Source organism: Echinops telfairi, unplaced genomic scaffold (assembly GCF_000313985.2).
Source record: "Echinops telfairi isolate 266 unplaced genomic scaffold, ASM31398v2 ScPeMD7_5;HRSCAF=22, whole genome shotgun sequence".
Lineage (NCBI taxonomy): Eukaryota > Metazoa > Chordata > Mammalia > Afrosoricida > Tenrecidae > Echinops > Echinops telfairi.
In genome coordinates, this window is record NW_022103901.1 from 1,903,795 (window position 1) to 1,927,295 (window position 23,501).

A 23,501-nucleotide genomic window follows, 5' to 3' on the forward strand; every position below is an offset into this window, starting at 1 on the left:
GCTGACCGCCCCAAACCACCCTTCATGCTGCCCTTCGTTCATTCCGCGGTGCGGGGGACTCGCCCTGTCTCCCTTCCCAGGGTGTCTTTGTGGTTCTGGAGGCGAGACCAAGGCTGGAGGGTGGAGGAGGTCAAAGTTCCCCAGGACAGCCCCCGTGGCCCCCAAGGAGAGGAGAGGGGCCTTGTACAGACAGAAAAGAGTAGTTCTCAGCACAGCCCCGCTGGCCTTCCCCACTGGCCTTCTTCGCTCCAGTGCCAGTTTCAACTCCAAACCAGAAGCAGAAACCCGTTTCTTCCTAGCCAACTCCCGTGATGGTTCTGTGTGCTCCAGGCACGCCTTTCAGGGTCACCCCGTGGGGCACCCCAATTAGCCTCGTCAACCTCTGGAGCTGCCCTCTCTGTATGGAGCGGGGCCAGCTGAGCAGACATCCCTCCCTACCCCCTATTTAATTGGATCTTCTTAGGAAGGCTTCCTGACGAGACCAAACTCGAACTCCCTGCCACCAAGTCCTTCCCCACTCAACGGCGACCCGTAGGACAGGGTAGGACTGCCCTGTGGGGTTCTGGACTGGCCTCGTGGCCGCTGACCATGGGATGATGAATGTTTTTCCCATCGAGAGGGTTGAAAGTCTTGGAGGTTCACTGAAAGGCGCAGGCATTTCTCGGCAGGACTGAGAGGCAGGTAGGATGAGGCTGGCGGTTCCAGGTTCTGCAGCCTTGGCCAGATGCCTCCACCGCTGCCCATGCACCTGCCTGATTCACATCCCCCTGTCCCAGAGGGAGGGAGGGTTGCATTGCTGTGTAATGGTGAGTCTACTGAGGGGGAGTAGAGGCAGATTAATTTTATCGCATCTGGCTCTGCCCAGGTGTTATATGATGCCTTTGGTCTGGAATAGTAAGGGGTTATTTCAACACCTCTGAGCAGTAAACCCTCTTGTTGCCATTTGTAAATGTGTGTTGGAGAAGCTACTATATTTTTGCAAATAATGTGTCCACACGTATCGTAGCACTCTTAGCAAAATAACTCTCGAGGGAAGTGTGTCTTGCCGAAAATAAACAGACGCATAACGCGCCTGTGTTATTTGCGTGGAAAGTGCTCCACTGGTGAGCGGGTCATCTTTCCACTTGGCTTGCATGTTAATGTGACCCACTTATGCTTTCAGATGGTAATCAAATGATAAGCATGCATCAAGGTCTTAGGAAAACATATGTACGTGATCTGAGACTGTAGTGGCTGCTGTGTTCACGTGGTTGTGCTGTCTCTGACAGCACTCCTTACTCTTCTGCGGCCTTCTGTGATTTGTGCCACTGGCCACACCCAACCCATGGTCGAGGCTCACTCTCCCAGCGTGAGCTGTTTACCATTCAGAAACGAGCCACGTACAATTTGCCTGAGAAATGCTCTGGACACAATTGTACGACCAGGGTGCGTGACAAAGCTCTTTCAAGGTTGCTAATAAATGCTTCAAAGGGAGGCCGCTGTTCAGTAAGCCCCAGCCCAAGGCTCCCAACTTCAGCTCCGTGGGGCAGTGCACTGGGCTCCCCACATTATGTGTCCCGAGGGAGCACTCTCCACCAGTCGGGCTCCTGCCCCAAAGCCATCCGCTTGACCTGTTTTGTGTGAAGCCCTCACTCTGGCTCCTGCTGGGACTCCTGGTCCCGCTGCTGCCACTTCTGGACCAAGGAGGTGCTTTGTCCAGGGATCTCGGGATCCTGAGGCCTGGCTCCTCTCCTGGCTCTTGCTGGCAGTGAGATCTCCCTTCCTGTTTCCTCGAAGGCTCACTGAGGCGCCACATTCAATAATTCACCACATTGCCAGGATTCAATGAAAAACTCTGAACTGAAACCAGTATTCATTTTCTAAAGTTTGTGGCAGGAATAGGAGGGGACTCCAAAATCATTAAAAAAAAAAAAAATCACATCTGTCATTCAATTTCCTACCCCCCACCCCCACCCCCGCAAACTTCCTGAAGCCCCTCAAGGTTGGCCTTTCCCCCGGGGATCCCTGTCCCACTGGAGTGTGGGTGGTCTTCTCCTATCTTTCTCCCAACCTCCTCCTCGCCCCCCCACACCCCCTTCCGTTGTCCTCTCTGTTCATCTGTGGGCTGCCTTGTTGCCGGATGGGTGGTAGCTCGGGTCACATGGGAGATGGTAGCCAAGGGGGAGAGGAGGAGTCCAGGAGCGAGTGGGGGCAGACTATTGGGCTCTGATTAGTGCTTACACTGGTTGAGTGCAAAGCTGATGATCTGAAATACACCCCTCCCCTCAATTCCCAATAAAAACATTATAATGGGAAATAAGTGGATACTTTGATCTTCCCTCATTGCTGGTTTCGCAGTGCATTTCAGTTCTTCCCAGTCTTGACTGTTTCCAGAGGGAAGGACAGACCCCGCCTCCTGACGACCTGCCCCTCGCTGCCGTCGGTTGTTGGCGCTCTGGCTCACGCCTCTTTCTTCACGCACGATGCGTGCACAGGGCCTTTCCGCATGTGCACCAGAGCGGGGCGCCGAGGCCACCCACCGTTGTCACTGTTGCAGGCCCAGTAGAACCGGGCAACTTTCTCATTGCGGTCAATTAAAAGTGACCGATGTGTTTCTGTGCCGGGATGGTTGTTTAAAGTGGTATGCTGATCAATAGAAGCCGGGAGTAAGTCATACCTACAGCTTGGCAGTTTTATCTCTTCCCAGGATCCCTGATCTATACTCGGGAGCAGATTAATTTTTCAATGGCATTCCTCATTTTCTCCGCATTGAGTTATGTCTTCGGTAGCAAGCTTGACTGCACACCTCTCAGACCTTAGAGGATTTAGGGTCCGCCTTGGTGATTGTAGAGGGGCCGGGAAGGAGAGGAGAGGGACTGGTCCTGACCATCCTCTCTTGATCGGAGGACGGTCCTGTGGTCAGTAACTCTGACTGGCATCTGGGCGGATTACCTCTGCGAGGGCCTGCCTGTCCCTGTAGGGTGAGGCGGTGGGTTATGACTTTGGGAACTCTGTTTTCGCACAATTAGGGGCACAGCTTTGAAGGCATCATCGACACACGCTTCCCCGCACCTTCCTCCGGACTCTCTGCTTGAAGTCTCCCTATGGGGGAGATTTTTTCTAATACCTTCTTGAACTTTTTAATTTTATTTTACTTTGTCAGCTCGCTAATCTTGTTATTTGAGTAGGGTTTTGATGATTGCGTCTGAATATAAATCTTTAGCAGCAAGAAAATTTATACAACACCAAATTTATAATTATTCTTGGATTTATTATATCTGCAGAGGTAGCAGGATCTTTGTTCGTCTCTGCCCCCCATATCCTTAAAAAAATGCCATTAGAATGTTGATTAAAAATTTTTTTAAGTACAATTTAATTGCTTTTTTTCTTTTTTAAAACTTTCCCTTCTCAGACTTTCGAAGGGATTTACAAGATATGGAGTTCACTGGGTTTCAGAGAAATAAAAGTATGCGTTTATCTTGCACACTGAAGCCCTGCAGTGTGGGATAGTAGTCAACGATGGTATCAACGTAAGGAAAGCCATTATAAGAACAAGGAGGCTTCAGAGAGGCCATAGAAAAGTGAAATGGAAAGATAATGGGGTTTTCCCCATGACCTGTTGGAAGCCCCTTGTCCAATCTGATTTCTTCCTGGGCAAACCCTTAAATAGGGTCACAGAGACCAGTTCACTCTGTAAGCCCCCCTTCCTCCTCCTCCCTCCCCCCCAACCACAATAAACCTGTGACAAAGATGGAGGCGAGGATCGGTGTTGGAGCTCTGGGTGGATGGGCCCCTCTGTGGACACAGAATTAAAAACAAAAACAACCTACTGCCATCGAGTCAGTGCAGACACACGTCAACCCCACAGGACAGGGTAGAACGGCCCTGTGGGTTTCTGAGACTAGAACTCTTCATGAGGGTAGAAAGCCCCAACTTTCTCCGGAGGGGCGGCCGGTGGTTTTGAACTGCGGACCTTGTGGGGTGCAGCCCAACTCGAAACCACTACCCCACCAAGCTTCCCTCAAAGTCCTCAGGAGTCTCCAAGTTATAACTTCCTTATGTCAAAGACCCTTGATGAGCCAAGTGCGCTGGTCCCACAGCACTTTCCCGCTATGTTCTAGAGCGATGATCATGATTCTGGGGTGTGTCAGGGATGTTCACAGGTTACAACTCAGGTGAGAAATGCTGAGGATACAATAGCTTTGCTAAAACATGTTACACAGTTCTTTTTAGGGCTGCAAGGAAAGACCAGCGGTCATGCCACCCCACTGCAAGTCCGAAGCCAGCTCCCTGAATTCAGTGCCCAGAGGCACCCAGGCGCCTGGCTCTGTGGGCTGGAAGTCCATGCGCTCTGTCTCATGCCATGCACGGGCTCCCAGTTCTGCTGCTGCTGCTCTGATGTCACAGCTGCCCCCAGAATCCAGGAGCTTCTCTGTGCAGGGCCCTCAGGTCCAGAGGGTGCGCCCCCCTCCTGGCTCTTCTCTCGTGCTGGTAGTGAGATCCCCCTTCCTCCTGGGTCTGAGCTGGCTCCCGTCACACCCAGCAGGATGGCCCCACAGTGACTCCTGTGAACCCTCTCTCACCCCAGAGCCCTCCCAGTGTCTCCCCCACTTTCTCCACCCAGACCTGCCAGGGAAGGCTGCTTGCTGGGCGCTGCAGAGCTCTGGCTGGAGGAGCCCCGGGGAGTCATTCGCTGCCTGCACAGCTTGTGGGGACAAGCTAGGGAAAATGCTGGCTCCTCCACTATGAAAGGCACCCTTTCTCAGAGCAATGTTTACAAGTCAGTCCGCACAGGTCTCACCCTTCCGAAGGGCCGGCGGGGACAGGAAGGCTCACTGTCAGGAGGTGAGAGTGTGTGCATGTGTGTGGGGGTGGGTGGGGCTGGGGTTGGGGACTTGTGGGCACTTTGCTTGCATGTCTCCTAATAAGAGCAGGAATGTGCACGGGGACTCGGCTCTGCTCAGGTATCTACATTCCACCCTGAGGCAACACAAAGGTGTGTGTGTGTGTGATTGTGAAATCCAAAACTCAGTCTAACTGCCTTCCTTTTTCCATGCCTCCACTCGATGATCCTCAGTCCCCCCTGACCAAGGGCCCCTGGGGATGCAGCAGATCAAGCCTTGGGCTGCTGGCTGAGCGGTTTGCTGTTAGAACCTACTGGCTGCTCGGTGGGAGAAAGACCTTCTGACCTGCTCGCGTGAGGGCTCAACTCAAAACCGAACCCACTGCTTTGGGCCTGACGCCCACTCACGGTGAGCCTTAAGGCCCGAGGGGAGTGGCCCCGTGGGATTTTGAAGGTTGTCCCAGGGACCGAGAGCTTTAGCCACTGTGCCACCAGGGCTCCGTCTCATGCAGGCGACAGCCTAGGAATCCCTGAGGGGCAAGTTGTCCTCTCATGTGGGGTCACCTGGAGTCAGGATGAAGTCAGTGGACAGCCCCAGCATGTCGAGGCATCCCACCCACCAAGCCTGGGGCTCTGTGCTAGACGGGGTTCTCTAGCGCAGTGGTTCTCAACCCTCCTCAGGCCGCGACCCTTTCATACAGTTCCTCACGTGGAACCGTAAATTCATTTTCGTTGCTACTTCATCACTGTAATTTTGCTACTGGTATGAATCGGCCGAGCCCCGTGAAAGGCTCATTCGACCTCCAAAGGGGTGGCGACCCCCAGGTTGAGAACCGCTGCCCCAGACAGAGGGCTGCTGTGGGCTGCAGTCAGCTCAGTGGCCGTGAGTTTATCTGGAAGGCTCAGTCCCTGGAGAAGGACATCACGTTGAGTGAAGCAGTCAGCAAAGCCGAGGAGGAAGCCCTTTGAGGGGTGGACGGACCCAGGGGCCGCACCAATGGGCTCGAACAACCCTGGGCAGTGTTTGGCTCTGATGTACGTGGGGCCCAGGAGTCAGACCCACGAACCACCACCACTCTGTCCTAAGAAGCAGCAGCGGGAGTTTTGTGTCTGCGGTTTGATGGCAGGAACATGCGAGGTCACCTTGCAGTGGTTTCTCCTTTCCGGGAGCCATGCAGCCAGTGTGTTGGGAGAGGACAGAGCAAAACCGCCGGTGCGGGCAGCAGAGGATTCCAGAGCGTGGGTGTGCCAGGCCGCAGTGTGCGCACCCTGCCGTGGCTGCAGAAATGGGATTCCATGACGTTCCCTGGTCCCAGTCTGTTAAGCGCCGTTACCTTACGCAGCAGTCATGCCTTCAGCTTTGCCTGACGTTTGTGAGAGTCATAGAGCGTGTTGGAGGCACAGAGCCAGACTGCGGGCCAGAGAGCACGAGGCACAGCAGCCCTGAAACCCGTGGCCTGGTCGACTTTGTCCTGAAGACCTGCGCGATTTAAAATGACGACGACCATGGATCGTCAACTCGTCTGCCTCGGCGGAAAAGCTAAGCCCCTTGCACGCATTTTAATGCAACTCTTAACAAGGAAAACCTGCATGTTATTAAGGAACCTTGGTGGCGTAGCGGTTATGAGTTGGGCTGTTGATCACAAGGTCAGCAGTTTGAAACCACCAGAGGCTCCCAAGACACAGAAGTGTTACGGGGTGAGAAACCGTAGGGGCAGTTCTACCGTGCCCTGGAGGGTCGCTATGAGCCGGGCTCGGCTAGAAAGCAGTGAGCATGGTTACCCTCGTTTCTGAAAGAACCACCCAAGCCCAGATTCCGCTATTGTGAATCACGTGTGCCCGGGTGGCATAGTGGTTCTGTGTCCGACTGCAATCCTCAAGGTCAGCCCTTTGGAACCACCAGACGCTCCTCCACGGAAGATGAGGCTTTTTACTCCCTCAAAGAGGGGCGTCTCAGCCCCAGGAACGCCGGGCTGCCCTGTGCGGCAGGCCCCCGTGAGTCGGAATGGCGGTGGCAATGAGTGTGGCTGCTTGCTTGTGTTGCTTGAGCGCTAGGTGGGCTGGCTGGGTGAGCGGCGAGGCCAATGAGTGTCTGGTGCCGCACAAACGACCTTGCTCAGAGAATAAACATGGTGATGGAAGAGGGACAGTGCTGGGCACCGCCACCTGCCCAGTGCTGGTTAGAGCCTGGGACGTGTCTGTCAGCTGAGTTTTGCCGATGTAAAAATCACCCATGCCTGCGGGGCTTTGAGCCCGGGGCTCAGTTGAACACCCTGAAGGGTGCGTGGGTGCTGGGGGCGCTGCCAACAGAGACGGAGAGGCTTGGGGGAGGGGGCGTGATGGAAAGTCGCACGGATCTCGGTTTCACAGCGTGGAAGCCCCTCTGAAGCAGGCAGAATTGGGATTTTGCGGAAAACCTGTTTCTTTGCCGTTCATGGGCTGCACAGTGCGCCCTGCAGAGCTCCTGGGGTGGGGGTGGGGGTGTGTGGTCTTTCGGCTCATTTCTCCATCTGCTTTATGAAGGTTGCATGTACAAGTGTGGGCGTGTCAAAGTTAAGTGTGTCTGTTAGGTAAGTGGGTGTGTAAGGTGTGTGTTAAAGTTAAGTGTGCGTACGGTCACTGTGTTTAAGATGTGTGTATATGTGTGAAGTAAGTGTGCATGGTGTGTGTAAGGTGTTTGGTGCATGTGTAGAAGGTATGTGTGTGTGTGAGGTAAGTGCAGTGAGTGTAAGGTAAGTGTGCATGCATAGAGTAAGTGTGTATGTGTAAGCTGTGTGTACGGTAAGTGTGTGTAGGGTAAGTGTGTGTGTGAGGTTCATGTGTGCAGTGAGTATGAGGTAAGAGGTATGTGTGTGCAGTGCATGTGAGGTAAGTATACATGGTGTGTGTATAAGGTAAGTGTGTGTGTGAGGTAAGAGGTATGTGTATACAGTGTGTAAGGTGAGTGTACGCGGTGTGTATGTAAGGTGTGTGTCAGATAAGTATATATGTGTAAGGTTTGTGCAGTGTGTGAAGTAAGTGTATGTGGGGTGAGTAAGGTAAGTGTGTGTGTGAGGTTCGTGTGTGCAGTGTGTGGGAGGTGAGTGTACGCGGTATGTGTGTGTAAGGGGTGTGTGTGTGCGCATGTGAGTGCCCGTGGATCTGCATGCCCGTACGCTGCGGTTCTGTGGCGGCTGTGGCACACACTCCTGCAGATGTGTCGCTCGTCGGCAGGCGGCCTGCTCCACGTGTCCAGCTGTTGGGCAGCCTGACCCACCTCCTGCGCTCTCTTGGGTGGGCGAAGGGCACTCTCCCATCAGCTCGCCTCCTCGCCAGCCTGTAGATGCCCACAGGGGCTATCCAGCACCCAAGCGAGAACAGTATCACATGTGCGTTCGTGCGTTCGGCTTTAGTGACACTGCTGGCGAGCCCTGCCCCACCCCGCCCCCTCTTTACTAAGAAGGATGCAGCAGCTGGGGGTGGGGGGTTGTGTGGCTCTCTTCTCTGATTATTCAGCATTTTACTGGGGCCTCTTGCAGCTCTTATAACAATCCATACACCCATTGTGTCAAACACATTTGTACATATGTGTTGCCATTGTCATTTTCATAATGTTTTTTAGAGCCCTTGGTATCAGCTCCTCTTTTTCCCTCGCTCCCCCACCTTCGTGGAACCCTGATAAATTATAACTTATTATTGTTTTTATATCTTACACCATCTGCTATCTGCCTTCACCCATGTTTCTGTTGTTTGTCCCCTGGGGGTGGGGGTTGTTATCCGTTGATCATTATAGTCAGTTCCCTGTTTCTCCCCCTTTCCCCCCCACCTTCCCCTGCCTTCAGGGTATCAATACTCCCATTACTGTTCCTGAGGGGTTTATCTGTCCGGATCCTGTGGATCGAGAGCTCTTATCTGTACCAGTGTACATGCTCCAGTCCAGCCGGATTTGTAGGGTAGAACTGGGGTCATGATAGTGGGGTGGGGGAAGCATTAAAGGACTAGAGGAATGTTGTGTGTTCCGGGTGCTGTGCTGCACCCTGGCTGACTCCCTCCTTCCTTGTGACCCTTCTGTGAGGGAATGTCCAGTTGTCTACAGATGGGCTTTGGGTCTCCACGCCAACCTCCATCATTGGCATCTCTATATTTGTTTGTTGGGGTCTTCTGATACCTGATCCCGTCGACACCTCGTGATCACGCAGGCTGGTGGGCTTCTTCCCTGTGGCTTTGTGGCTTCCCTGCTGGATGGGATTCAGCTCGTTTGCATGGCTGGGCAGCACCCCCCACCCCCCTCCACTGGCTGCAGTTAACTTGGCTGTCCTGCAATGGAGCATCCGCAGGGACACCCGAAACCATCCAGGAGTCACTGGCTAATCATCTTCTGCTGTGAATCCCCTGTCTCGGTCTGCTCGTTACCTTTAGTTCAGGTACAAGAATTCTGTAAAAAGGCATGAGCGATTAATTATGTGACCGAGAAAAATAATTTCCCCCAAGTTAATTGCACAAATTACTGTAGCCCTAAAAGGTTAATGATTGTCAAACATCTTTGATGCATAGAGCCTATTAAATGCCAGTGCCATCTGAATAAATGTAAATAACTGCTGGAGCCCTTATTGTGTAAGTGGGTGTCATCCCGAGGACACTCGTAAACAGTGCCCTCAGGTTTCTGAGAGGTATTTTTAGCCTCTTCCAGCAGAGAACTTAAATACGCCCATCCAACGGATCACACTGGAGTCTTGATTTCAAAGGCACATACGACCTTTATGATGCGCTCGGCTCATTATCCGCTCTGCCTTGAAGTTTAGAAATAAACAACTTTTGTGCATCTATATGTGTATCCGACTTAGCTTGGGTCTTCCACAACTAGAGCTCAGTAGAGGGGCAGTGCCAGGTGAGGGCCTTGGACAAGGTGGACTGACACGCGGCTGCACCTGCGGGCTCCACCTCCACAGCCGTCAGGCCTGCGCAGGCCCGGCAGGGCTGTCCCGCTCTTGAACTTGGGGCCTTCATCAGTTGGGACCAACTGGACAGTGACGAGGGGCACAGAGGGATGGTGCTGTGAAGGTGTAACGTGAAGCGTACTTGATAGCTATTCATGGGGGAGAGCTTTATTGATTATTTTAAAAACCATTTTATCGGGGGCTCTTACAGCTCTCATAGCGTCCATACATCCATTGCATCAAGCGTATTTGTACGTATGTTGCCATCATCCTGTTCGAAACTTTGTCTTTCTATTTGAGCCCTTGGTATCAGCTCCTCTTTTTTCCCCTCCCACCCTCGTGACCCCTTGATAAATTATAAATCATTACTGTTCTTGTATCACACACCAACCGCTGTCTCCCTTCCCCCGTGTTTCTGTTGTCCATCCCCCCGGGGGGTGTTACATGTCCATCATTGCGATCGCCAGCCTGTTCCTCCCTTCCTGTCCCTCCGCCTCCCTCCCCTCCTTGTACAGCTGCTCCCATCTGTGTTCCTGCGGGGCTTCTCTGGCCCAGGGTCCATGTGTCATGAGCTCTTCTCTGTCGGGGGAGAACTGTCATAGGCCAAGCACACGTTTTCATTGCGTGCGCGCATGCCTCACATGCTGTCTCCCATCAGCCTCGTATGGTTTTCCCAGCATTCCATAGTCAGTCTCCAAAGGGATTAACGGGAACCCGACTTTGTATTTCCAACATACCCCCAACCATGCTGACCTGAAGTGAACTCACGGGACCCCGGCCGTGCTGCCTGCTCGCTGTGGGAGACTCTGGCTGGATCAGGGGAACCGTGTCTCCATGCATTTTGGAGAGGCGACACGCTGTATCTGCTTCTTAGAAGAGTCACCATGGACAAAGACATAGCCCAGGAGCTGAGAGATGCCCGAGCCAATGTTAGGTGGCCCCCAAATGTGTTAGGAGACAGACACCTCGGTTCACCCCCACCCCCATTATTCCCATCCACACCCAAGGTTTCTGATTGCATGCCGTGTTCCACAAAGCCGTGTTGGGAGGTACGGCTCTCAGACGACCTTCCCTGCCCTTCCCAAGCCTCATCCTCCAGCACCCAGATACACAACCCCCCCCACCCCCCAGGCACGTGTCAGCACATGTCAGCATCTGTCTCTGTGAACAACGTGTAAGTAGCATGTCTGTATCACCCATGCATCTATCCGTCCACACACAGACACAGGATGGGGCTTCCATTTGCTTTCCATTCCATCTCCCTACAACCTTTGAAAAAATCGTTTTGTCGGGGGCTCTTACAACTCTTGTCACAATCTGTACATCAATTGTATCCGACATGTTCGTACACAGACAGTTCTTTTCCAGACAGTTACTTTCCATTGAGCCCTTGGGATCAGCTCCTTGTGTTTTCCCTGCCTCCCCCCACCCCCACCCTTGATAGATTGTAGATTGTTAATTATTTTCAAATCTCACACCAACTGCTGTCTCCCTTCCCCTCTGGAGTCTGTCGTTCTTCACCCTGGATGGGGGTGGGGTTACCTGCCATTCATTGCGATCAGTGCCTCGCGCCTTCCCCACAACCTTGTGGGAACTCCCAGTAGATCGTGAATTTGGTTGTGCTACCTGACCACTACTCCTGTACCGCAGAGTGGAGCTGCCTTCAGGAGGAGGGGGAGAAGGTGGAAGTGAGACTGGATGGACGACATCCGTAGTGGACACTGAAGACGAAAGGACCCAAACATGCAGGATTTGTAGCTTCAGTGACCAGGCAGCCATCCTCCCCAGGGAAGGGCAAGCAGGTGCTTGTCGTAAAGGTCAGGATCATTTCCAGAAATAGGGACCCCGGCGGTTTCCAGGGAGGCTGGTTAAGTCCGAGCAGGCGATGGCTGTAAGCTCAGGGGCATTACGTTAAGGAGAAGGAACAGAACTGCCAAGGAGGCTGGTCAAGTCAGAGGGTCCCAACTGCGGCCACATGGTGTCCACCTTACCCGCTGAGCGTTACACTCACTGCGTGCAGTCTCCCGCGTGTCTGTTTGTTCAGGAATTACAAAGACTGAAAAGAGCGTTTATAAATACACTCACATACAGATGGACCTAAGAGGAGGCTTCCACAGGTTCATGGAGAAATGGAATGAGAGGACAATGGGATTTTCCAAGAACCTCTTGAAGCCTCGTCTGTACACACATGCCCACTCACACTTCAGTCACCGGCTGGGTAGAGCAGGTAATAGAAGATGTTCACTGACTAAATGGATGAGAGACTCCTAATGAGCCCTCTGCAGACCCCCAGCTGCCTCCTGCCAGGTGCTGCATGCCTCGCTGCCAGGCTCGGTAAGGTGTGGCCCAGTGACGTATGCCCTTTCTAGGGACCCCGGGACCCCCAGAGGATGTTCCCTGCCTTCGGTATCTCCCTGTGTCAAAGGGGAGAAGGCCCTGGATTTCGGGTCAAGGGACATGTGCCCTTTCCATTTCCCCCCTCAAAGCTCATCTTCCCCATCTGTGGAATGGAGAGAATGCGCAGCATGTGGGCCTGTTGGCATAGAACGCACTACGTAGACTTATTAACCATGTGCTTTCAGGGATCGGCAGGAATGATGTGCACCTCTGTGTTGCCGTTAGGTGCCATCGAGCCGGTTCCCATGCATGGCGGCCCTGTGCCCAGCAGACGGACACGGTGCCCTGACCTTGGGCATCTTCCCATTTGTTCTTGTGTAGAAGCGACGCCATCCGACTCTTTGAGGGCCTTCCTCTTTGCCGTGGCTCCTCTATTTTCCCAAGCATCATGTCCTCCCCTGACGACGGTACTTGAGACAACGTCTCTCCCTCCTGGCCTCCAGGGGCCTTCTGGCTGTGCTTTTTAAGGCGGATGTGTTTGCTGTTTTGCCAGTGCCTGGTGCGCTGAATATCCTCTGCCACCACCATCGTTCGTGGCACCGCTTCTTCTTCAGTCTTTCTAATTCAGGGTCAGTTAAAGCGCCCTGGCTTGGGCCCTGCACGCCTCTGTCCTTGAAGTGACTGCCTTGCTCTGTAACTGTAAAGAGTTCTGGGCAGCAGTTACCCGGCACATCGGGAAGACACAGCCGCCCCGATTGGGCCTGCGTGCCTGTGAAAAACGTTCTTCCCACAGCTGGTGGGGTGGCCTCTATCCTGTTTCATCTTTGGGTGACCTGTCAGTTCCCCATGGCGTGTGGGGCCCTCCAACCCTTTCCCCTGCTCTATTATTTCTTCACCATTCTGATCCGGACCAGGCGTGCGCTCTCCTCCATTGCGCCCGAGGTCAAGTGGACGCTACCCTGTGCGGCTGCCGGGGTGGTGGTGCTGGCTTTGACGACGCCTGCTGAATGCTAATGCGCACTCTCTTCTCCAGCACAATTTCCTTTGCTGTGCGGGTTGCACACCCGTTCCTTCAGCACGTAGGACTAATGAAGCTGTCAGATACAGTTACTTGATAGTGATACTTCTGGGGAAAAAATCCTCCTTGGGGAATTTGCATCAAAATATGCGCGTCCTCCTTCCCCTCCTGTCCCCCCCGGGGGAAGCTGTGATAAAGCAGGGTGGATTCTCCCTGTGGCGATAGTCATGAACAAGAGGCAAGTGTCTGGCCCTGACCAGTGGCCAGGCGGTGCAATATCAGAAAGGGACGTGACAGCATATTTTAAAGACCACATTGAGGCCTTTTAAAGAGTAATGGGAATGGGACCCCTCTCCTACGAGGGGATGAGACATGTGGGTGGGGAAAATGGGATGGAAAGATGAAGGCGTTGTCCCATGGCCTTTCGGAAACCCCCACCTCCGCTAGCCCCGGCCCCCATTGTCATGACCGCTGGTTTGTTATAAGGATGCTAACACTGGAAGGTAGGGGGCAGTTGGTCTTGTGCGACATTTGAGGCTCGTGTGTGTGAATACTGCCCGGATGGTCACTTGGACCCTCAGGAGTATCTCAGGGAAAGCAAAGTAGCGACAAAGGTTCTATTCAAAAGGGTTAGGGTTGAGGATAGTGCTGTCCAAGGGGAACATGCGTAGCTTTATGTAGACTTGTAACTTAAGTTTTCCAATCACTTCAAATTAAATAGACCCCCTGTTGTGGGTAGATTTTGTTCAAGGTCAAGGCAAAAGAGCCTTCCAGAAGGAATTTCTAGGATTTTATTTTTCATGTTCCTACCCACTCACCCACCACCATCTAGGGGACACCGTCTCCCAGGGGCCCCGTCCTGACAGTCTGTCGGGTTGTCGTTCCTGGCGGACAAGCAGGGAGGCTGCTCTGGGGGCCGAGGCGCACCTGACCCGGTGTTTTCAGCTCATCATCCCACGCTTGCTTCCTGTCCTTGCTCTGACCCCTCCTGTGTGTGCTGCGCTCTGGCCGTGAGCATCAGCTGCGGGCGAGCTAGACTGCTCTCACCTTGCTCGAGCATGTGATGTGAAGTACACGGATTACATTCATTAGTATCATACCTGCATCCGTCATGGCTGTTGGCGATTTTGACACCATGTGGACTAGAGGGAGACACCGCCCGGCCATGTGCCGCCCTCACTGCCCTGCTGGCCTGTTGTTGTGGAAGCCGCAGTGTCCACCCATCTCGTCGAGGGCCTTCCTCTTTGCCGCTGCCCCTGCACTTTACCAAGCGTGCTGTCCTTCCCAGGGACTGGTCTCTCCTGGTGACCTGTCCAGAGGAGGTGAGATGAAGTCTTGCCGCCTTGCTTCCAAGGGTCCCGCTGGCTGTCCTCCTTCCAAGCCGAAGTGCTTGTCCGTTAGCCCGTCCCTGGTACTTTGGGATACTTTTTGCCAGCAACGCCATCTGAAGGCATCGGTTCTGTCGTGTCCCTGCAGTTCTCCCTGGGAATCACAAGAGATAAGCTTATTCACCCCCATACAGCTCATCTAATTGAATCGCACATACCACTTGGGCATATAATGACGGGTTTTGGTAAACAGAGGGGGAACTGGGATGTGTGTTTTTAACATAGACTTATGTGTGTGTTTTCACAGAAATGGAATGCAGTTAAGATGCAAATCAGAGAATAATGGTTTAGTAATCCTTTGCTGATCAACAGCCAGAATAGAGGGTCAACCAAACAGAGGAGACCCTGGGCGAGATGGACGGACACAGTGGCCGCAACAGGAGGCACAGACCCAGCGAGGAGTGTCAGGGTGGCGCAGGAGCTGGGTGCATGGGTCCTGTGAGCCGACGGGGGGCCCTTCACGTCAGCACGACGGTGGCATCGTGAGTCCGTAGTCTCGGGTCCTCTAGTGTGTTTCCCTTTGACCTGTCACACAGCCATTCGTAGGTCCCTCTGTCCCGAGCCGCTTCCCGCTGGCAGTGACTCATACCGAGTTTCCGAGTCTGCACGTCTTTATGGGAACAGACCGCCTCCTCTTTCTCCCGTGGAGTGCCTGTCAAACTTGAACCACCTCCTCCCCTCCTCCTGTCCTCCTCCTCTCCCTCCTCCTCTCCCTCCTCCTCCGCCTCAGTGCCCTCCTCCTTTTTCTTCCTTGTAATTGCAAATGCCTAGGGGCACTACGTGGACAGGAGTGTAGACAGGATGGCCTGGGTGGTCCGGAGACCTGGGAAAGAGGGGCATCAAGGAGGCAGAAGGTGCAGTATCAGCCACGCAAATAGTTGGCTCTCGTCCGCCGTGCATTGGTGGCGCGAAGCTCTTAGAAAGGCTAGGTGGCCACAGATCATGATCCCCGCAACTCTATTCTGTCTGGGCAGCACCCCAGGCAGCCCGTTGACAGACAGGACCAGTGGGCTTCAGCAAGACAGCTGGGATAGAGAAGCTAGGATACACGAGCCCCTGAAAGCGTAACCTTCCTGGTAAACCGGCGAAGCCAAGAGTCCTGGCATACCTGGCACCCTGCTCAGGGGCCCTGCTGCGCAGTGGGTTCAGTGCTGGGCTGCTAACCACAAGTTCAGCAGTTCAAACCCATCGGCTGCTCCCTGGGAGAAGGATGAGACAGTGTGCTTCCGTAAAGACCCCGTAAAGAGTCCCAGTCTCGGAACCCACAGGGCAGGCCTCGTCTGCCTGCAGGGTCACTGCCTGTTGGGAGGGACCACAGAGGGGGTAGCTCTGCCCATTTTCAAAAGAACTCGTATCGGAGTTTCTTGACCTTAAACACTGTTGTGAACCAGAACAGTGTCACCCGACCCCATCCTCCCATCCCATTTCCCAGGGGTCTTTGCAGGGAAGTTTTTCTTAATTTCTTTTTTTCCCTGAGGGTTATACATATTTCATTTTTCCAATACCCTCCTTCCCCCCTCCCCTTTCCCCCAGTGACTATGTGCGTGCCCTCTAGTGAGGGAGCCTTCCTTCCTCTCCCGTAGGAGCCTGGTGACTGGGGGGCTGGTAACCACGGGGACAGCAGATCAAACCCACCCGCTGCTCCGAGGGGGCAAGAGGAGGCTTTCTCCTCCCATAAAGAGTCACAGCCTCGGAGGACCTCAGGGCAGCCCCACCCTGTCCTGGGGGTCACTGTGAATCAGCATCGACTCCTTGGAGTGGGACGGTCTGGGCGCCCTGGTGGCATGACACCTAGCAACCTGGGGCGCTACCCGCGAGGGCAGCACTTGGAAACCAGCAGCTGTTACGCTGAGAAAGATGCGGCTGTCTGCTCCCACGCTGAGTCTCAGCCTCAGGACCCCCAGGGGCAGTTCTTGCCTGCCCTGGAAGGTCACCTCGTAGGTCAGGCAAGTTTGTCATATTTGCTCCTTGTCTTTGGTGCATGAAACCCCGGTGCTCTGGGCTCGGCCCATTCAGGGACCAAAGCGTCGAGCTTACCCATGTTTATCCAAGACAAGGGCTATGAGTGGCTGAATGAAAAATGTATGCCAAAATGTAAATGAAAGAAAAATGATTCACAGCTAACTTTATAACTGTGTTTGCTGAGCGGCTTAATGGAGTCCGCTTACTTATGCAAATTGCAGTTTATCAAATTACATGTAATATTAACGGTTTATATAAATGCATCACACCAAGGCAATCAAGTAAGAAAAAAAAAACCATGCAAAACGTTTACTTTTCCATCCGAAGGAAAGCAATCAGAAAAGGGCAATTGATTCCTTAAAAAACTAGCTTTTAGTGAGGTGTTTTAATGGCTTCTGCTCGATATGACAAAATAGCTTCGACGTCACGAAGCGTGTAGCCATTCAGTCGGCCATGTGGACGTTTTCCTCGAAGCACTGGGTCGCATGAACAATGGGACCTGTAGCTTGTGGAATCAAGTACAACGGGGACCATTTTTACTTAATCCCCAGACACGAGCCCCACTGGGAAGCGCGGGGTCTGGAAGGAGGCTCCATCCAGACATCGAGTCCAGGAGCCAGAAACGCTCTCTTTCCAAGGCCCCTGCTCGCCACAGTGGACCTGCCCTGGGCTCGGTGTCGGCACCGCTGCTGTGTCGCCCAAGCAAACCCAGCGGGAGACACAAGATAAGAAGATGGTGCAGGGGCGGCTTGGGCTCCGGAGGGCCACCAGACTTTGTCACCCTGGCTGGCCCTTGTCCTCAAGAACCAGGTTTTGTCTGCCCCCTTGCTCGATAGACTCTGGCTCCCTCTGGGCTGTTTACCCACAAGGTCAGCAGAGCAAACAGCAGGTGCTCCATGGAGAAAGACTGGCGTTCTAGTCCCGCAGAGGGACAGTCTTGGAAACCCACGGGCAGGTCTCCCCTGTCCTGCAGGGTGGCGCGAGTTGACATTGACCCGAAGGCAGTGGGTTTGGCTTGGGCTTGGTTCTCCGACACAGCTGGTGCGGCAGAAAGAGGAAGAAAGGAGGCGAGCCCACGGCCGTCTCTCGATGCTGCCTCTCCTCGACCCTCTCTTGGGCTCTGGGGCTCGACCTCTCTAGGGGAGCGGGCAGCTCGTCTTTCTCCTGTGAGAAGTTGGAATGGAATAATCATGAGGGTTTTGCGTGGACGTTTGGGAGCCTCCTGGTCCTGGTGCGTCCTGGGCTGTGTCTTGGGCTGCCGGCCATGGGAGGGGTCAGCAGTTGGAGCCCATCTGGTGGGCTCAGGGAGGATAGATGGTGTTTTCTCAGTGACGTGAGGAACTCCACTTGGGAGCGTCTCTTCTTCTTACCTGTAACATGGAAGCAACAGACAAGAAACAAAAAAAACAAAATAATCACACACACCCATTTTTGTGTGGACAGGTGGTTCAGGCTGTAGATGATAAATGGGGACGGTTATGTAGACCACACTCAAACCCAACCCACTGCCATCGAGCCGGTCTGACTCAAGGCCACCCGACAGGACAGGGTCCACCTGCAACCCCACCCCTAAGCCACAAGGAAAGTCACAGCAATTAATGAATCAGACAAGCAGGCAGCGACACTCAACAGAAAGCATCTCTCTTCTCACCTCCTGCTGGGGCAGGTGCCCAGGCTGGCGTTCCAGAAGTGGAAGCCAGCTCCGGCCGTCTGTGGGGCCTTTGCACCGGGCCAGATCTGAACAGAGCAGGAAGCCCTGGACTGCAGAGTCCCACCTGGTATCAGAGGCACACGGGGGCAGCCAGAGGAAGGAGGTGGCGGACTGTGGCTCTGAGTCTCTGTTTCGCTCCGTGGACTGTTTGCCCGGCAGCCCCAGCCAGCATAGAGGAGCCCCGAGAAAACAACCCTGTAAATACCTTTCTCACCTGCCCGGTGACATCAGGGCATGGGCTGCTTGGTGTCCTCGTGCCGGACGCAGGGCTGTCCCCAGAGAAGCCGTACCTGCTGGTCACCACACTCCCTGTGAAGGGCGGCCTCAAGTTTGGGGGACAGATTTGTCCCTGAGAATGTTGCTTTCATGCAATCCTAGAAATAGAATTCGGCACCTTTCCACTGTGGAATAAAAGAATTCTCTCTCTCTCTCTCCCCCTCTCTCTCACACACACAGAAAGAAAAAAGTATACCCCAGATGTGTTAGGGCACAGGTTTGAAATGCATGTCTGTATTCTGTCTGGCATGTATTTGCCACGTTGGGTGCCATTGAGCTGACACCGGCTCACGGTGAACTCTGTATCTCCTCTGTGTCCCCAGCCTGTCTTCGCAGTGAGATAACCTCTCCTGTCTTCCTCCCTCCCAGCAGTGGGGGGGGGGGGCCCAACCACCAGCCTTTAGGTTGGCAGCCAAATGCTGAGCCGTGGTACAACCAGGCTCCCTCATGGGCATGGTGGCACAAACTAGATGTGACAGGTGACACAGGGAGACGGGCACAGGCTCTACGGAGTGTCAGCAGAGAAGTCGGTGCCCTGCCCTGCTGTGCGCACGGTGGCAGCTGCCCCACCTTGTCCGTCCATTCAGTCCCTTCAGGGAGGACACGGCACTGTTGGCATTCATGACTGCGTTCACGCGTCGCCAGAGTAACACGCATCCTGACCTCCAGGCGCCCGCTCCGGCTGTCCCTGGCATCGAGTTCTCTCTCCATGTGTGTCAGCGTGTGCGAGTGTGAGTGTACGTGTTGGTGTGTGTCTGTGTGTGTCAGTGTGTCTACGTGTGTCAGTGTGTCTGTGTGTGTTGGTGTGCGTGTGTGTCTGTGTCCGTGTTGGCGTGTGGATTGCTCGTCTCGTCAGTTTTCCTGGAGAATGTCACAGCAACACGGAGCCATCCTTAAGCTCTTCTACCTGTAATTACTTCAGTTTGCACGTCTTGCTGAGAAGTGCTTTAAAAAAAAAAAAAGACAAGAAAAAAACACCCCGATAATCACCATGCCATTATCATATCCAAAGAAATTAACATTAATCCCTTAATACCATCTCATTTTCCATCCGCATTCCTATTCTCCAGTTGTCTCAACGATGGCAGTTCGTATTTGGGGGTTTGAGTGAGGACATCAACAAGTCTTCATTCCATCATGATACCATCTCTCGTTTTATCCAGGCAATGACGTGTAGAATTTGTGTGTGTCTGTCTGTCTGCCTCCCCGCCCCGCCCTGCCCCGCCCTCCCCGGCATGTCCAGGTGGGTCTGAGTCTGATCTCTCTTATAGCAGCCTTCCACCTGAGATTTTTAACGTCTACTTAATGACTGCTGGCTAGGAGCAAGATTTCCTCCGGGGTTGGAAGCAGTGCCTTTCTAATGATATCATTCCTCCGGCTCTTATTAGTCGGAATTCGTGGCAGGACTCCCTCTGTACCTGCGCTCTTGCCTCCAAGATCAGTCCGTGCAAGAATGGCAGGAGACTGTCTGGGGTCTTTCTGGTCTCCTCCTTTCCTCGTGGTATCTACTGCTATGGAACAAGTCACCCCCGAACTCAAGGGGCGTGCGACAACCACCACTACTGTGCTTCATTTCCACATGCAGCTGCATACGGGTCAAGTGGATGTGTAGCGTGGAGTGCACATTTATGCGTAAGCTCGCTGCTGTGGTTATTGTTAGGCGCCATCAACCGGGGTTTAATACATAGTGACACCCCCCCCACACACACACACACACACGCACAAGAGAAGAAAACACCGCCTGGTCCTGTACCATCCTCACAATTGTGTGACGTTGGCCCATGGGCACAGCCACCGTGTCCATCCATCGTGTGGAGGGCCGTCCTCTCGTTCACCGCTTCTCCACTTTACCAAGCGTGACCTCCTTCTCCAGGGACTGCCCTCTCCCGACACCATGTCCAGAGTGTGTCGGACCAAGTCTGCCATCCTTGCCTTCAGGAGCATGCCGGCTGTACTCGTCCACGAGAGATCTCTTCGTTCTTCTGGCCATCCGTGGTTCTTCGGTCTTCTTCTCCAGCACCTCCTGCAAATGCACCAAGTCCTCTTCAGTGTCCCTGTCCAATGCCGCTTTCCCAGCCCGCGAGGGCCCACGCCTGCCCCGCGGCCTGTGGCGAATTACATCTTGGTGAAACCTGGTCTCTCTGTCTGTGCTTGTCAGTTGGGCAGTGTCCCTGTCCAATGCCGCTTTCCCAGCCCGCGAGGGCCCTACGCCTGCCCCGCGGCCTGTGGCGAATTACATCTTGGTGAAACCTGGTCTCTCTGTCTGTGCTTGTCAGTTGGGCAGTGGGGACCTCTGTCTGTGCGTACCTCCTGTTCTGCCTGTTGTCCGGAGAAAACAACAATGGCGAGACAGACAGACACACGAGAGCAGGCCCTGCCCCCTGGGACTTCACCAGACTTGCACGCTCGGTGGCCTTGGTGTGACTTCAAGGTGGTGACAGAACTGTGCGGTTTACGGAAAATGGTAGGTGGGAGACGCAAGAGAGCCATGCGGTGCTCCAGAGGGGCCAGGCCCTGACCTCAGTGGGCGTGCAGGGGACACCCTGGCCTCAGTGGGCGTGCGGGGGACGTGCACAACATTTAGCAGAGTTTCCCAGGATGGGCCTGCACCGATGAGTCCATGTGGACTGATGAGACCCACAGAGAGGCGGCGTGAGGCCTGGGAGAGGCATGTCCATGTTTGTCTCTGTGGGGGTGACATCATCTGGTGTCAACTCGAGACTGTTAAGAAGGGGTGAGGGGTGGAGTCTAGCCCGTCAATCAGGCTGCAGGTTGATGACCTCATTTGGAGGTGCTAAGGAGATAAACAGTTCACTACAGGCAGGACGCACACACACTCCCTGGGAGCCATTCCTGTGGACAAGACAGAAAAACTACACTGATGGCAGCCAGAGCCCTGGAGCCGGAGGAGCCACGTGGAGACCCACGCCGGTGCTGAGATACTCCCACCGCCACTGGATCCACAAGACTTTCCACCCACTGCCTGTGATCTTCCTGCATTTGGCATCATTGCCTGTGCTGCGTGAGTCTGAAGAGGAATTTACAGACTGGTACTGGACATATGGGCGACTATCAGACTTAGGGACTTGATTTGACTGGGCTGGGATGTTGTTTTCATGTAAAATTACTCTTTATATAAAGCTCTTTCCTATACACAAAAGTGTCTACGGATTGGTTTCTCTAGTCCACCGGACCAGCACAGTCTCTAAAGCAACGATGTCCTGAGGAATTGACAACTATGATTACAGGAAAGAAAATGTCAAGTGTATTGGGATGATTGTTCTCCTTTTTAATATGATTGAACTATGTCCGTAGAACTGTTTAAAAAAAAGCGCAGAGGTGAAGTTCCGCCATTTATCATTTATTATTACAGTGACCGGAGAAGCGAAAGCAGTCAGATGTCTTACTTGTATCATGCAAAACTTGTCTGACTACATTTTCTTAGAGAATCGTTTCATCTTTATAGAACTGATTAAAATGTGTTTGTTGGTTGGTTTTTGTTGTAAAATCCCAAGCACCTGTGCATCTGACGAAAATCGTGTCTTCCCCAGAAACGCACCTGGACGCGCAGCCTGCGTGCTTTTGGAAGGAGCTGCGACTGAACGATGGGGGCTGCTCCTAAGGAGTCGTGGCAGAAAGTCAATGTTTCTATTAGGTGCCAGCGCTTCCCCTCAGTGGTGGATGGTTTATTAAACATCATTTGGACCTTATCATCAAGCTGTGACGCCGCCGCCGCCGCGCTAAAGGTCAAACTCACAGTGCAATTAAATTTTGCGAGCGCAGTAAGAATGTGCATGGTGAAAGGCAAGTGATTTGCAGTCGTTTGCAGCCTCTGAATGCGGGCCGTTTTCCCGGTGACATTTTGAGGTGCTTCAATCAATCACCCTGGTTGCTTCTCTTCTTGATTGCTATTTTGCCTACACTGTTTGTGGGGGCCCAAAAGTAGGAGCCCAAGTGTCCAATTGTCCACAGATGGGCTTTGGGGCTCCCCTCCACCCTCCCCCTCATTCACATCGATATGATGTTTTGTTCTGGGTCTTTGATGCCTGATCCCATCGACACCTCGTGATCACGCCCAGGTAAGGAGGCCTTTGTTGCGCTTGGGCGTCGTAGACTTGGTTCTGCCTCACCGTGACGCTGCGTGCAGTGCGCTGCCTGGCCCCTCACCAACATCTCAGTTCTCACCTTTCAGCCACGGTGTAGCCACAGTTGGTCACGGGTCTTCTTTTGTGTTGGCCCTCGCCTCTACCCAACACCGTGTCCTTTCTCAGAGGCCGGTCTCTTCTCAACACGTCTGCAAAGTACACGGTGAGATGAAGTCGCGGAAACCCTTGCGATCTTACGTGACGTGTTATTCTGCTCCCGCATCCCGCAGCAGCGATGCGTCACTGCGCTTTTTAAAGTCTGGAAAGGGACTCTGGAGGGCTGTTAGTTATTAGTGGGCTACTAGGCTCTTGTTGCTCTTTGGCGGGGGTTCCTGTTTGATGTGTAACCCAGAAATGTCATTGAAAACCCAGACTTAAAAAAAATTCAACGTTTGTATTGAAGGTTTGTGGAGCTAATGGTTTCCCATTGGGTAGTCACACCGACGAGGCTGGTGGCTGCCCCGGCCTCATCCCGCCCCCTCCCTGCGCTTCCTGTCACCATGCCCCCTGCTCTCCTGCCTCTTCCTGCTCCTGGACGCCTCCTTGTGGCTGAGCCTCTCTTTTGCCTTCTTTGGCTGCCCCTCCACTCTTCCAAACAGTGTCCTTTCTCGGCCAGGTCTCTCCTCCTCAAGTACACGCTGAGATGAACTCACGGAAAGACGGCTTTAGATTCTCCTCATCAGAGCCCTTGCGATTTTATTTGACCCATCGGGTCGCAGTGAGTGAGACCGGTCACCTGGTGGGCCTGCCTGTTGTGAGGCTGGAGGTTGAGCCCCGGGGGGCCAAGTTCTGCCAGCATCTCACCTTTCTCTTTCTCTGCCAGGATTTTCAACAACCGGGCTCCAGAGGGTTCGTAGAACAATCTTTTGTGTTTGATTCCAGTTTTCAAAGAGTGTTGTGAAGCCTCTTTGCATTGTGGTTAAAGA